Below are 14,211 nucleotides of genomic sequence, written 5' to 3'. Positions count from 1 at the left end.
GTCATTGTTCCACCATTCGAAGAAAGTGAATCACGAGGCCAAACTGTGTATTTTGTGAATTGCAAAGACGCAACAAGCACGCTCTCCTTATTCTTTGTTTCTTCTTTCACTCTCTTTGATTGTTCCGACTAGGTTTTAGAGGTTTTAGTATGTTAAACGACTTGTCTCTGGATTCCAGAGACCTACAAACACCCAATTGCGCGCCTATCCAGTGCACAGTTGTGCCTCGTAATATGTGGAATCCCAAATTCAGTTTTACACGTTAATAATCAATTGTTTTGTTTTATAGTACCATATTCTTACTAAAATTGAGGGAAAAAAAACGATTTTAATCAATTAATAATCGATTATAATATGTTTGTTTTTCATCAAATTTGTATCAATTTTAATCGATTTTTATGCATTTATATTCCGATACAATTACAATCAATTGATATTGATAAAAAGTGATTATTTTTTATCTCAATTTCTAATTCATATGTTTCGCATAAAAATCCATTGTTATCAATTATAATCGATAATGATCCTTTTTGTTTGCCCATTCTGTCTTCGACCTTGCATCTGAGTTGCTTATATTTTATGCTTTTCGTAGACAAAGGTTTATGGGAAAAATGAAAAAATTTTATATCAGTTTTCAAATCAATTCAAGTTTGTAACATTTTATATTTTTTTGTTATATCTTCATTAGAGTTGTTTCATGATGTACATTTTAAGTTTTTTTAACCAATAAAATATCAGCATATTGCTTTAGTTTCATAACTTATTTGGAATATTCATTCTTAAGCTACTGAGGGCACCTTTAAACTAAAATGAATGAATATCTATAGAATTTTTGTTTCGTGGAAGAACGTTGTGTTCAGAGGAACCAAAAAGTGACAAGGCATCTCACTTTTAGAGATTTTGTTACTGACAGAAAAATAATACCCCAAACTCACAAGATCTAATTAAAATATACTTTTGGTGTGACACAGTGAAACATTGTGATCGATTTTAGTCGAATATAATTGATATAAAGACTTATTTGTGTGAACCATAATCAGTTATAATCGATTATAAGATGTTATACTCTCTTGGAAAAGTCACGAACTTAATCAATTTTAAATCGTTCAAACAACTAATTTTGTTAATTTTTGTCAATTACAATAGTCAAAAGTCAACATAAAAATCCGTCATAATAGCTTGTTTTGCCTTAACTTCGATGTGTTTGACTATTTCTGCTCAGAGACCTTTTTCTCCTGATAAATTTTGACTTATTAATGAAAACGTTGCCAAACTTTAAAACAGCTGTAAGCTAATGATAGCCTAAGCTCAATATCAGACAAGACTGTTCGTATCAGAGCGAAGCCCGGAGTCCTTTCACTCTTTTGTAAGCTCTATGGAGTGGTGTTTGGTTTTTAAAAAAAAATTATATAAAAAAATTATGTTAAAAATGAGGTGATTTTTTATTCAGAAAAAGGAAAGCATCAAATAGACCAAATATGGACGCCTCACATCGTTTAAGAAGGATTTTTAAGATTTATGTATTTATATCGTTAGTAGTATTTTATCGTGTCCCGGATCTTAAGGGATGGGAGGGAGTCGTCCTTCTTGAGGGGGTTCCTCATGTAAAGCAAAATCGGCGTTGAGGTCGACAAAGGGTGCCATTCAGTGACTTTGGCGGAACTGAAGAACTTTTCCGAGGTGAGTTATCTTCATTTTCAGCTCGTGGTACAAGTTTAGGGTAAGGTAATTCAAAGCATAACCTTCTTTAGGTCGCAAGGTCTACAGAAGCTTTGGCACTTTTGGCAGTGTGGTGATGCCCAATTTTCGCACTAAGTCGACTTGCTCGTATTCCATTGCACCGTCCTCCACTATTTCACGAGAGGGGGCAAGAGGGTAGTCAGCGAGAAGGTCATGAAGCTCTTCTGTTATAGTCAAACGCACTTCAACTATCTAACGGCTTAATGACAAAAGGCAGTGTTTCATTATCCCCCCGTACAAATTGTTTGGTCGAAAAATTGTCGAGGTGGTTTTTGTTTGCTTTGTAAAATCGGCGCGCGTAAACCGACGACTTGCCTTCTAGTGTCATTCGCTGCAAAAGGTCCAGATAGTTATGATACATTTAGAATTTCAGGTCGGGCTTACAAACTATTTTAAAGGCTTCCCCGGAAGGGTTAGTTGCCGTAAATCAACAGGTGCAATCCAGCTCGTACGTTTCATAGCAAACTTCACAAAAAGCTTCGAAAACGAAAGCAAGTAAAAGCACATCTGTAGTCAAGTACAAGTCGTGGTGATCACCAAGAAAACCACACTTCAATTCCGTGAAAACTTTCAGGGTATGAGTTTACTGGCTTCTTGTAACATTCACATTCCCTCCTGTTAGACTTCTTTTTCCAATTTGCTCGCGGGGGAAGTCGAGTTTCTCTGAACTTTTTGAAGGAAAAGTATGAGTAGGGATAATGCCCTTTCTGTTTCATCATACTGATTTTTTCAGGGGAGTGGCCTAGTTTTTCAAAATGATTCTCCAGCAGAAAACGTTTTGTTGGGCAAATTATCGACAAGTTTTGCCTGCGGCGCTAGCATGAAGTTATACGAATTGAGGAATATCACATTACTGTTGAGTTTTTTGATTTTTCCGTTGTTGTCATTGTGCGTTTTTATTTATATTGAGATTGTCAAGAATATACATTTTTCTTCAGTTGCGGGTCAAACATAAAAAGTGTTTTCCGAATCGTCTTTTGACAGCGCTATGATTATAAAGTTTAAGCCATAAATTGTCAATTTATGAGCTACCTGGAACCAGTTCTAAACTAGCATTTATAGACCAATTATTTTATGATGGAATATCACCATAAATTTTTTATAACTAACCAACCATATTCCATCTAACCAACATTTACACTTATTTGTAAGTGCTGAAACTACTTTTAGTTTCCGCACCAGAACAAATTGAAAAAAACTTAGAATACAGTTGTTCTGCTTCTGACAACTAATTCTCATAAACCGGTATACACTAGATCTATTGAGACTAGGAGATAAAAGAGTAAGGTTAAGATCGGTTTAAGACTAAGTGGTTGCATAGATCTATCCGGCCGAAAATAAGAAAACCTGACGAGCAGACGGTGCACCATATCTGAAATCTTTTATGAGTACAGTCAGTAGCACTTAACTCATCTGGTGCAATCAAAAGTCTCAAACAAGACCTTAAATAACTTAGATTTAGCAAAAATTAATTTTAGAACTAGACAATTGTAAAATTGCAAAAATGATAGACGGAATAGATAATTTAAAAGAAATGTCTCTACGTCTCAATAAATTTACTCTAAAATGTCAAACAATACCAGAAATACCAGGTATTGAAAGAAGACCAAGATCGTGGCGCGAAAGACAATCAGGAGTCGGACCACTCTGCTACATGATACTACGATGGAAACCGGAACAAACCTTTGTATTTAAAATACTTTATGCAGTATATTTAAACTTTCATTCTCTGACATGAAAATTGAAGTAATCCTTCAACAACTTTATTGGTGCCAATTATACTATCTATAAAATAACGACTGACCAAAAGAACTCAAGTCGTTCCCTGTAAAATCTGCAGTAAAACAAAAGTTTTAAATAAAAAATTTTTTAATACAAAAAACAAAAATTAGTTGTACAAAAATATTTGTTTGTTTCAAAAATTATCTGATTTTTCTAATCCCAGCTTCGTCACCTAAAACATAATAGCAATAATTCAAAAAATTAGTCTCATCAAAATATTAACCTCTAAACTTGCTTCATCTCAAATGCATTGTTGAATTAAAATTATCAAGGCTTATCCGTTTTTTAATACTCTATTTTTCTTTGGTAAAAAGATCATCAAGGCTTTCTTTGGATCTTTCATTTAAATTAAACCTAAAATTTAATTATTTTATTATTGATCATCAAGGCTTTTCTTTGATCAAACAGAACAACTTTGTTCTCCCTTCCAAACGACCTCAAACGTCGATTCACTACCCAACCCTTATAAACGTCCCAGGACTAATAGAAATTTTGAAAAAACTAACCATATTAATTAGGCTAAACAGTGAAGAACTTCGGTTACTCATCCTTCAGTTGAGCCCTTCTTTTTAGATGACCCTGACCCAGGACTAAACCCTTAACAATTTTTTAAATCAGAAAATAGTATCTAAGGATCTACTCGTGTTGTAAAAATACCTGAACCTTGTAGATTGACTTACTATTCTCCAACCCTCGATCACAAAATCACAACCCCTAGATAAGATTAGGAAGGAAATTCAAAGATCAAGTTTTTTTCACAAGAGAAAAAAATCATCCTCACGAATTGATTTACCCTCTCTCCAACCGGTCAACCATAACAATATATGCCCCAAAATAAGATAACCACACAAAAATCGTAAGGACTAACCGTTTAGGAAAATTAAAAACTCTTACCCTCAAATATTGCACCCATCATCCTAAACCTTATGTCAAGAGATAATCTAGGTAGCAAACAAACAGTCGTATTACAGAATTGTTCAATTAAAAATGAAAGATACGACAACATAGACAAACAATCGGAGATATTAGATCAAAAAGAAAAACAAGAAAAAAGACAATCATAACAAAACATAAATAAATTGTTAAAAGACAATTTTCAAAACGAAAAAACGCAGTCTCTGAATCAGCAACAAACACAATACAGGAACTTCAAGATTTAAAAGACTCAGTAAATCAAAATAACCCGATAGACAACCAAATAGATTTTCTAACTCAGAAGCCACAACACCATCATCAACAAAAAGAAAATGCAAAATAATAAAATTATATATTAGCAAACCAATACGTCTATATAATTGGAATCAACCAGCCAGACATATTGAATGTTACACACTAACAATTCTACAAAATAAAAAATGATCGAGTACAAGGAAAATTTCGATGATAACTCGATACTCCATTTTTCATAAAACCAAAAAATGATGTCTCCCGAGGACAAGTATAATTTTGTTACAATTTAATTGTAAATCTATCGAAAAAGGAAATAGCCCATGTAAACAAGAAATTTCTGAAGTTGAAATAGAACGACAAATCCTTGACCACTATCTCAAAGTCATATTATGGTATATTTACAATCAAAATTGCATCACCAAAACCAAATGACATAAATCACCCAATACAAACAGACGACATAGATCCATACTAGAATTAGTAGAAACACAAGGTGACTCACCATCTCAAACATCCCGACATACAGCTGTAAGACAAGAAAAAGGTAATTTATCAAAATTTTTATTTACAATCCGTGAGAGCCTCACTAATAATGATATATCACAAATTGTTGAACACGATCTGCAAAATATATTTTCCATAACATTAATCTTATATCACTAGTAAGAAAAAGTATTCGACCACAAAACTCAGACGACGAAACTGTACTGGCAGATGAAACAAATAATGTTTGGGACCCTGGATGGTCTCATCCATAATTTTTTAAAATATCTATTGATATATCAAGTCAATCAATTACCTCAGTTTCCTTCAATAAAGATTATGCTAGGATAACTCCACTTACTATTGATGCAACATCTATAAACTACAATTCATTGTTCACTGACAGAACAGGAAACAATACTTTAAATTCTACACTGTTTAATCAAGAAAATAAATGGAAAAAAAAATCTTACCCCAAGAAATAAAAACTCAGCATTTCTACAAACAATTTTAAAATCCAGAGTAAAACTTTTCTTAAATATTCACAAATAGACTATCAAACAATTAAACCAGTAACAACATCAAGACAAACAAATAAGCCGAAGACGTCAAATAGAAATAATTTCTCAGGTCATAACTATAATTTTTTCCAAAAATCCACAACAACAAAACCCCCCAATACTAGTCAAAATCAATCAGAATCAGAAAATCAAAATGTACCACAACAAATTTCTCAATCAGTGTTTTTTTATGATCAACTACGAGATACACTAGACCATAGCAGAAATTATCCATTTTTTCAACAAAATAAAACATGACAAACAAACACCATATTAGGAATCAACCACATTACTCGGAAGATGAAGAACACTATCATCAAAATCAACAACGATTCAATACAAGTCAGCAAACGTTAATTGGAACATTGATCAACCAGATCCTTTCTATCAAACAGATCTTTTCAAAACATATACACTAAACGAACAAACACGACAATCAAGACATCACCCATCGTCATACAATAATAACTTTCAATCACAAAACCCAGTAGGTACACAAAATTACCAACCAACTCAAACGCAAAATGAAATCCCAATACCAGTTTATCTACAACAACACGAATTAACGATTACCCAACTTACAAACTTTTCTCAAATACTAAATGTCGCAGATTCACTACAAATGAGTATGAGTCCATATCTTATGGGTGGATCCTCTATGTCTTCAAATAAGCCATTAATGGTATTTATAGGAACAGATATTGAATACTCAGTAGAAAATTTTTGAATGCAGTCACAGCCAATTTGACTTTGAATTAGGACCTGAACCAGAAAGTAAACCACTTCATCAAAATTGGATACATGGACCCACAGCTCTAATCCAAACCACACTTGATAATGATTTTCAGTTTGAGCTATACATAATAAATCAGATTGGAAAAGATTCAAACAAGAATTTTCAAAAAAGTTCGACTTTGAAAGAAACAAACAAACCAAAGAGTCTTATGCAAAAAAATTCGTAGAATACCAAACGAAACATTTGAACAACTTGCAGTAAGAATTTAAACGTTAGGAAGAAAATCATTTTCCCTTAAAACGCATGATTTTAACAACACAAAAATGACAGAAATTTAAACGATGACCCTTACACAACCAATACGGAAAAAAGCGATAAAGAAGAGAGCATCACAACCATCATCAATTCGAGAACCCAATATAGACTTCAGAAAGTAAGTAGATAAACTAGAACTAGCAAAAATCACTATAAAACTGGAAGAAACAGAAAATTCAGAGTTACAATATGTAAACAACATCCAAACTACTCCTACACAAATAAATCATAATCATGACGCTGATACTGAATTAGCTGAAAAAATTACTCAAATGTTAATTATCTACGAGAAAAACCCAAACTTTAAAGGCAAACCATCTTTCAAAAAATGGTGTAACTCTTGCCGTAGATATGGACATAGCCTTGCTGATTGTAGACAAAAATAACAAGATAATCAGAATAAACCACAAAAACATAGAGAACCAAATAAATCAATTCACCAAAACATGAAAAAATTGCAAAATTGACCAAACAAAAACATTCACAGTATCAATAGTTCAAGAAAACCACTTCCTGATAACTAAAATACCTCTAGACAACAATCACCCTACAAATATAACTAAATATAATTGAAATAAACAATCAATATCGAAACAACTATTCAAGATCAAATTCAAACAAAAATTTCTTCTTAAACTGTAACACAAATTGTTCAAACTCAAACGACCGAAATAGATATCACTCAGATGACCGTTCTAGCAATTCTTCGTACAATAGAAACAGAAACTATTCAAATAATAGGAACAGACACTATCAAAATAACAGATCAGGAAACTATTCAAACAATAGATCAAACTAAAATAAATATCACAATAGGTCACCTAACAATTCTCAGAATAGAAACTTGAATTATCAAAATCGACAAAGAAAATTTTCTCAGTCATCGCACAGAAATAATACACGAAATAAAATTCACAACAAAACTATAGAAGTAGTACACCTAAACATCAAAGACAATTTAACCAAGTACAATCAACTGAAGAAACTCAATCAGACCCTCCCGGTATTGATAACACAGAAAACGCCGAGTTACAACTAAATCAATAAAAATCGCGAATCCACAGACGATGAGAACGAAACAGAAAATACGTTTTCAATAAACATGCTTCAGATTGAAAACGAACACGAAACACCAAATAATCGAATACTACCAAAACAATAAAAACCTTTTCCAAAACTCTGATAATTTTCAAAAAAAAACAGACTAGACTGAACAAGAACTTAAAGGAAGTTCAAACACAAACAATATAAATGAGAATACACCAAATTAAATACAAATAACCAAAGAAAATATATGGACAATACTACTCCTTTTAGTAAGTCCAAAAGAAAAGATTTTCGATCACCAGACCTCGAAATTGATTTTTTAATAGACTTAGGAGCAGAATCAAATGTAATAATCATTCCCACATGGATTGAAATACAAACTTTACATCCAAAATTAATACCCTTTAAAACCTCAAGCAAATTAGCTACATCACAAAAATCAAGTTTAACTACTTTTGGAAAAATTCAAGAATTCCTTGTTCCCACTCAAACAATGGAGCAGAATAAACTTTTAACTAAACCTTTCAAACAAACATTCCATAAAACAGATATAAAACAAAATATCGTTGGAATACCATATATTACTAAATATATCCCCACTATTAATATTTTAAACAGCAAAGTACATCTAAAAGACAAATATACAAGAATGAAAAACGCATCACTCGCTTTTTTTCTAAGACTAAATAAACAACTATCATTTTTCGCCAAATTCTACTCTTTATATAACCAAGAACGAAAACACCTGAAACCGTTAGTAGGATATGTATATAACTTTTCATTATGTCAGTCCATCAAAACAACAAGGAACAGAACAAACAACGACTATAAATGTCAGACCTTGAATTTAAGCCAACTCATAAATTTTTCCGATTAACAATCTCATTCACCAAATACACGAAAAATACAAACTCAGATAAAATTTCATTACATGTATACGTTAATTTTTCATACAAAATAACATTACCTCTAGGACTTTTAGGTTATTGCGAAACAAATGCAACAAATTCTCCCACAATAGAAATAGCATATAGAGTGAACTATTTTTTGAAATTATTAGATATATGTCAATCAACAATTCTTAATGAAGAAGTATCCAATAATAGTTTAATAAGTGATAAAAAACGAATGACTATTTTATAAAAACACCCTATTTTAAACCAACATTTCAGAAATCAAAATATACCAATGAACAACAAAATTTCATCACAATGTTCAGTTTTCAACACTCTCAAATTACACAAAAAGGATTTGAACAACTAGCCGAACTACTACTAAAATACTTGATGGTTTACGCCACATCTAAACTTGATGTTGGAAAAGTAAATTTACCACTACACCTATCTCTGAAACTTTACGCAGTTTTCTGAAAAAAAAGAGGAAGTAAAGTTCCAATTCACTCACAAGATAAAGTCAATAGATTACTAGACACACTAGAACAAAGTTAAATTATTTCCTCAGTAAGAAAAGAAGAACAACCAAAAAGAAACACATTCATAAACCCCGTTATTATTTTGGCTAAAGCAGAATAGACGCAAGATACCTCAATTCCCTCATTGATGAATCTAAATGTAATTGGCCCTTACAACCAATTCAAATAATTTTCACAAAAACAAACGGAAAATACTTACAACAGCTGACATGAACAGTGCATACAGCCAAATGCCACGAGATGAACAATCACGGCGTTTAACGCAATTCGTTATTGGAAAGCACGAAATTAATAGATTTTCCTATGGACTCTCCACAGCAGCATTCTCAGAATTTATGAGAAAGACTTTTCGACCACACAGTAAAATTGTCATAACATAATTAGACGATGTTTTCATGCAATCATAGACAAAAACGAAATGTTTATTGTCCTAGATAAGTATCATCAAATACTACTTGAAGAAAACTTGAAAGAAGCCCCGGATAAATTATATTTTTTTTCTCATCTGTGTAAAATTCCCTCAATGTGTATACGCCAGTTTCAAAATTCGATTCCGGCACCCACACAAAATGGATTTGAAATAGAGAGAAAAAGCGCAAGGTCAATTATTTTTATTTCAAGGGAATATCAATGTAATGACATGGATCAACCAGATGCTGTTTTTCAATCACATATTTTTTAACCCGACATGAATTCATCAAGACCCCAACAAACACAACAAAATATCCTGCAAGAAAAAACATTGAACAACCAGATCATAACATACAATCGCAATACCAAATGAGCGTTCAAGGCTATCGAACCCATTCAATGAGAAAAAAAATTCCACTACCCTATCAATTACAGCAACATAAAATTACCAAAAAGAAAGTCACACCAAAACTAATCACAGCAGAGTCACTTCAAATGACAATGAATCCACACCTCATGGGTGGATCATTTAAAACATCAAACAAATCACTCATAGTTTTCACGCGACGAGATCCTGAAAATTCAGTAGAAAATTATTTAAACGCTGTCAAAATTAACATAATACTAAATATAGGGCAGGAACTTGTAAATACACCACTCCACCAAAATCGGATTCATAGACGTACAGCACTGATACAAACCACACTCGATAGTGCAGCCTAAATATGGTTTTCAGCCGGACTTAGTTTCTATGGGTAAGACTAAAAACCAAGTCCGACTGGACATTTTACACACGAAATTTCAAACATGTTCGACTCTGAAAAAAAAATCAAAGAGTTCAATGCAATGATTTTTGCAGAGTTCCGAATGAAACTTTCAAATAAATAGCTTCAAGAAATAGAAATTTCGGTACGAAAAGCATATTCGTTAAACAAACACGACTTTGCGAACATGATAAAGACAGAAATTCTTTTTATGCTTTTAAAAGCAGAGTCAAGGAAAATAGTGAAAAACGTTGCACCTCTATCATAAATTTGCAAAGCAGATATAAAATTTTGCAAATTCGTAGACAAAAAAAATCAAGCTGAAATCAGAATTAAACTGAAAGAAGCAGAACATTTAACATCACATTAGGTAAAACATTTTCAAAGATTTACGTCACACATATTTATAATTAATCACTCCGATGGTGACCTAGCAGAAAACCTCACTCAAATCCTGAATTTAAAAGAAAAGAACCGAAATTTTAAAGGAAAACCTTGTTTAAAAAATGGGGTAATTGTTGCAAAGATACGGTCAATGTATTGCTAATTGCAGACAAAAACAACAAGAAAATTCAAGTAGCCCGCAAAAAGAAAAAAAAAGCAAATCAATCTTTTTACCTCTACATGAGAAGAGACTGAATAAACTTTTAGATACTTGTTAGTCTACAATATTGAACGAAGAATTATCAATTAACAATATCTCGAATGAATCAAAACCAAACCCTGATTTTTTTTGCAAAAACCCCTTAATTCAATCATATATTTAGAATTTCAAAAAAAAACAATTGAATTTCACTCATTTCTAGCAAAGTTTGTTTTCAAAAACTCTCAATTAAGTCAAAGAGAGTATGAACAACCACCATATGTAAAAGTGAAATACCTTAATGTTTTTGCGAAATCAAAACTTGATGTCGGAATAAGACGTTCACCATTACGTCTTGCGCTCAAACCCGACGCAGTACTCAATAAACAACGAGCAAGTGAAGTTGGAATACATCTACAAGACCAATTGATTTCGTTATTACGCTCACGCCGCAACAATGGATAGCAAAAATTACCGTAACATTAACCCAGATCCAAATCAACCGCTCTATGCAATGTGCGACGCACCTAAATTTAAAATTGTCGCAGCACTTTTAACCGACCTACTTAAAAGATATCGGAACCTGGACCCTCTAATATGCCAAACGAAATCTGGGCATAAAGACAAATCTAGACCCGAAAAATCCGTTATCACCATTTGAGGAAACAAAACTTCCTTCAGAAACTTTCAAAGGTTAACAACACCACAAAAAACCAAAACATCGACATATTAGAAACTCATTTTACAGATACTAAAGTTCCCTGTCTACTACTAATACCTTATTTTAATAGCAATTGATACATTTATTATTTATATTTCTCAGAAATCATCATCCAAAATTAACCAAACAAATCACTACCCAAAACAACTTCAATTTGAACTAGAACTGTTCAGAAACCCTCATGTATCAAACAAGCAGGGCCTATACATTTGACAAATTAAACAAAAAATTGATTCAAAAGTTACAACCCGCTTTCAACTATTCATCAAAAACGGACAAAATTGATTACTATTAGATCCCAAAAATCTCATAAAAACAAGAATTAGCAACCTTATAACCAAAACTCCAAGCTTACCTTCAACAAAACCTCTTTCTACCCAATCCACTTGTCAAAAATCTTTAAACAATTCGACCTCTATGAATAAAAAAAAATTTGATCGCGCCTGCAGTTTTTCCTATCTTGATGAAGACCGCTTTCCTTAGTAAGAATCACAACCATAGAAAATCACAATCAGAAACAAAACAAGACATTTTCAAAGTGTTAGATATATACAATCAAGATTTGATTATGTGAAAATAAAAAAGCAGCTCCAGACATCACATTTTTTTCTTACCCGTGTAAAATTTTTAGGATTTATCATTGAAAGACAAACAATTACACCTCTAGAACCAAAAATGAATGCAAACTGAAAAAATCAACCATTTATGATTAAAAGAAAGAGAAACAAGAATTCCTCGGAATGTTAAGATTCTTAAGCAAATATGTTTATAAAAAGCAGCTTTATCTTAGAACTTTTTACAAAAAACTACGCCAACGAAACAATTTCGATTGGACACTACAAGATCAAAAACGTTTCAACGAAATGAGAACACAACTAAGCGATCAAATCTCAATTTTTGTCCCAGAACCAAATCAATCCCTTTAAGCAATGTGCTACGCATCTAAATTTGGAATTGGCGCAGCACTTCCAACCGACCAACTCAAAAATATCGGAAACTTGAACCTTTAATATGCTAGACGAAATCTTGGCATAAAAAAATATTAGGCCCGAAAAGGCCGCTATCGCCATTTGAGGAAACAAAACTTTACTCAGATAGTTTCAAAAGTTTAAAATCACCTCAAAAAAAACGAAAACATTGACAGATTAGAAATTCATTTTACAGATACTAAAATTCCATGTCTACCAATATAACCTAATTTTAATAGCAATCCACACATCACACTGCTTAAGTAAAAGATTACATATTGGATAAAAAAACGACGTATCTTAATTTTACGCAAAAATTCAACTTTCTAAAAGCTTAAATAAAGATTAAAGTCTTTTGCAATGACTGTCCCAGCTGTCAAATATAAAACTGTTTATCAAAGACAAATTGTAGAGAAACAAAACTTTGAAGGACATTGTTTAGAATAAAGCCACAGAAACTCAATCGATTTAAAAGGCCCTATATCACTATCCTCCTTTGGAAACTAATCTTATATGGTCATTGTGTACGCATTTACTCATTAACATCACAAAAAAAACTCTGTGCCACGCTGCAATGCTTAGTACTCACACAGAGGATTGTGTGAACATTGGATAGTAAAATTAGAATTACTGAAATCCTTTTTACTGACAACGGAACAGAAATCAATAATAATCAAATAAACACACTCTGTCATTTATATAAAATAAAAAACAAACCTAGATCCTCACATGCTACATAAACAAACTGACTAGTTGAAGGCGTCTACCTTTCATTACAAGATTACCTTGGATGTAAAATTAAAGGAAAAGATAAAAAAATATCCTGAACGGTCAACAGACGTAAAGTTGTTCTTTTCACTAGCATATAGCTCTCAATCTACAACAACTTTTGGATTATCACCTTTTGAAATGGTTTCCAACCAAAAACCGCTCAAACCCATAATGTTCACAGCCAACTCTTCACAAGGATATTGTCAAGCAATTAAAGATGCATTTTGTTACAACCTATTACTTTACACTCACGTTGAGGATCATTTTCAGTACATACAATATTTAAAATTTGCCTCTGGAACCCAATGGGAAAGATCTCTAAACAGAAATAAAACCACATGGACATTTAACAAAAAAATGCGAAAAATGACAAAACTTTCAATCCCAAACATCTTAACGTTTTTCACCAGTTTCAGGTCTCAAAACACAATTTGTTTTATTGATTCCAAATTTTACAAAACAAAAAAGAATTCTAAAGAAATTACAGCCTCCTAGCAAATGCCCAGATCAATTTTTAGAAAAACCCACTGAGGTATCATAAAAATTGATTGATCAAAACTATTTTATTATAATTGATTATACTCTCTTCCTGAAATACACATTGTTGGCATCTAAACAAAACGACGTCTCAAGAAAGTATTTATTCTAAAATACCGGATATTCCAAACATACCATCACAATCATCAAATAAAATAGCAAAAATGTCCCAGAAAAGCACTCTAAATTTC

The 14,211-nt window shown here is 32.2% G+C and overlaps 1 protein-coding gene across 1 annotated transcript in view; it reads left to right on the top strand.

The window, feature by feature from the left end:
* The window catches only part of LOC134848827 (pneumococcal serine-rich repeat protein-like), a 110,762-nt gene that overhangs the window by 63,197 nt on the left and 33,354 nt on the right, over positions 1-14,211 (top strand). The window lies entirely within an intron of this gene.

The sequence above is a fragment of the Symsagittifera roscoffensis genome, chromosome 6 (genome assembly GCF_963678635.1).
Source record: "Symsagittifera roscoffensis chromosome 6, txSymRosc1.1, whole genome shotgun sequence".
NCBI lineage: Eukaryota > Metazoa > Xenacoelomorpha > Acoela > Convolutidae > Symsagittifera > Symsagittifera roscoffensis.
The sequence above is the reverse complement of the archived record's forward strand: the minus strand, read 5'-3'. Positions and strand labels throughout refer to the sequence as shown.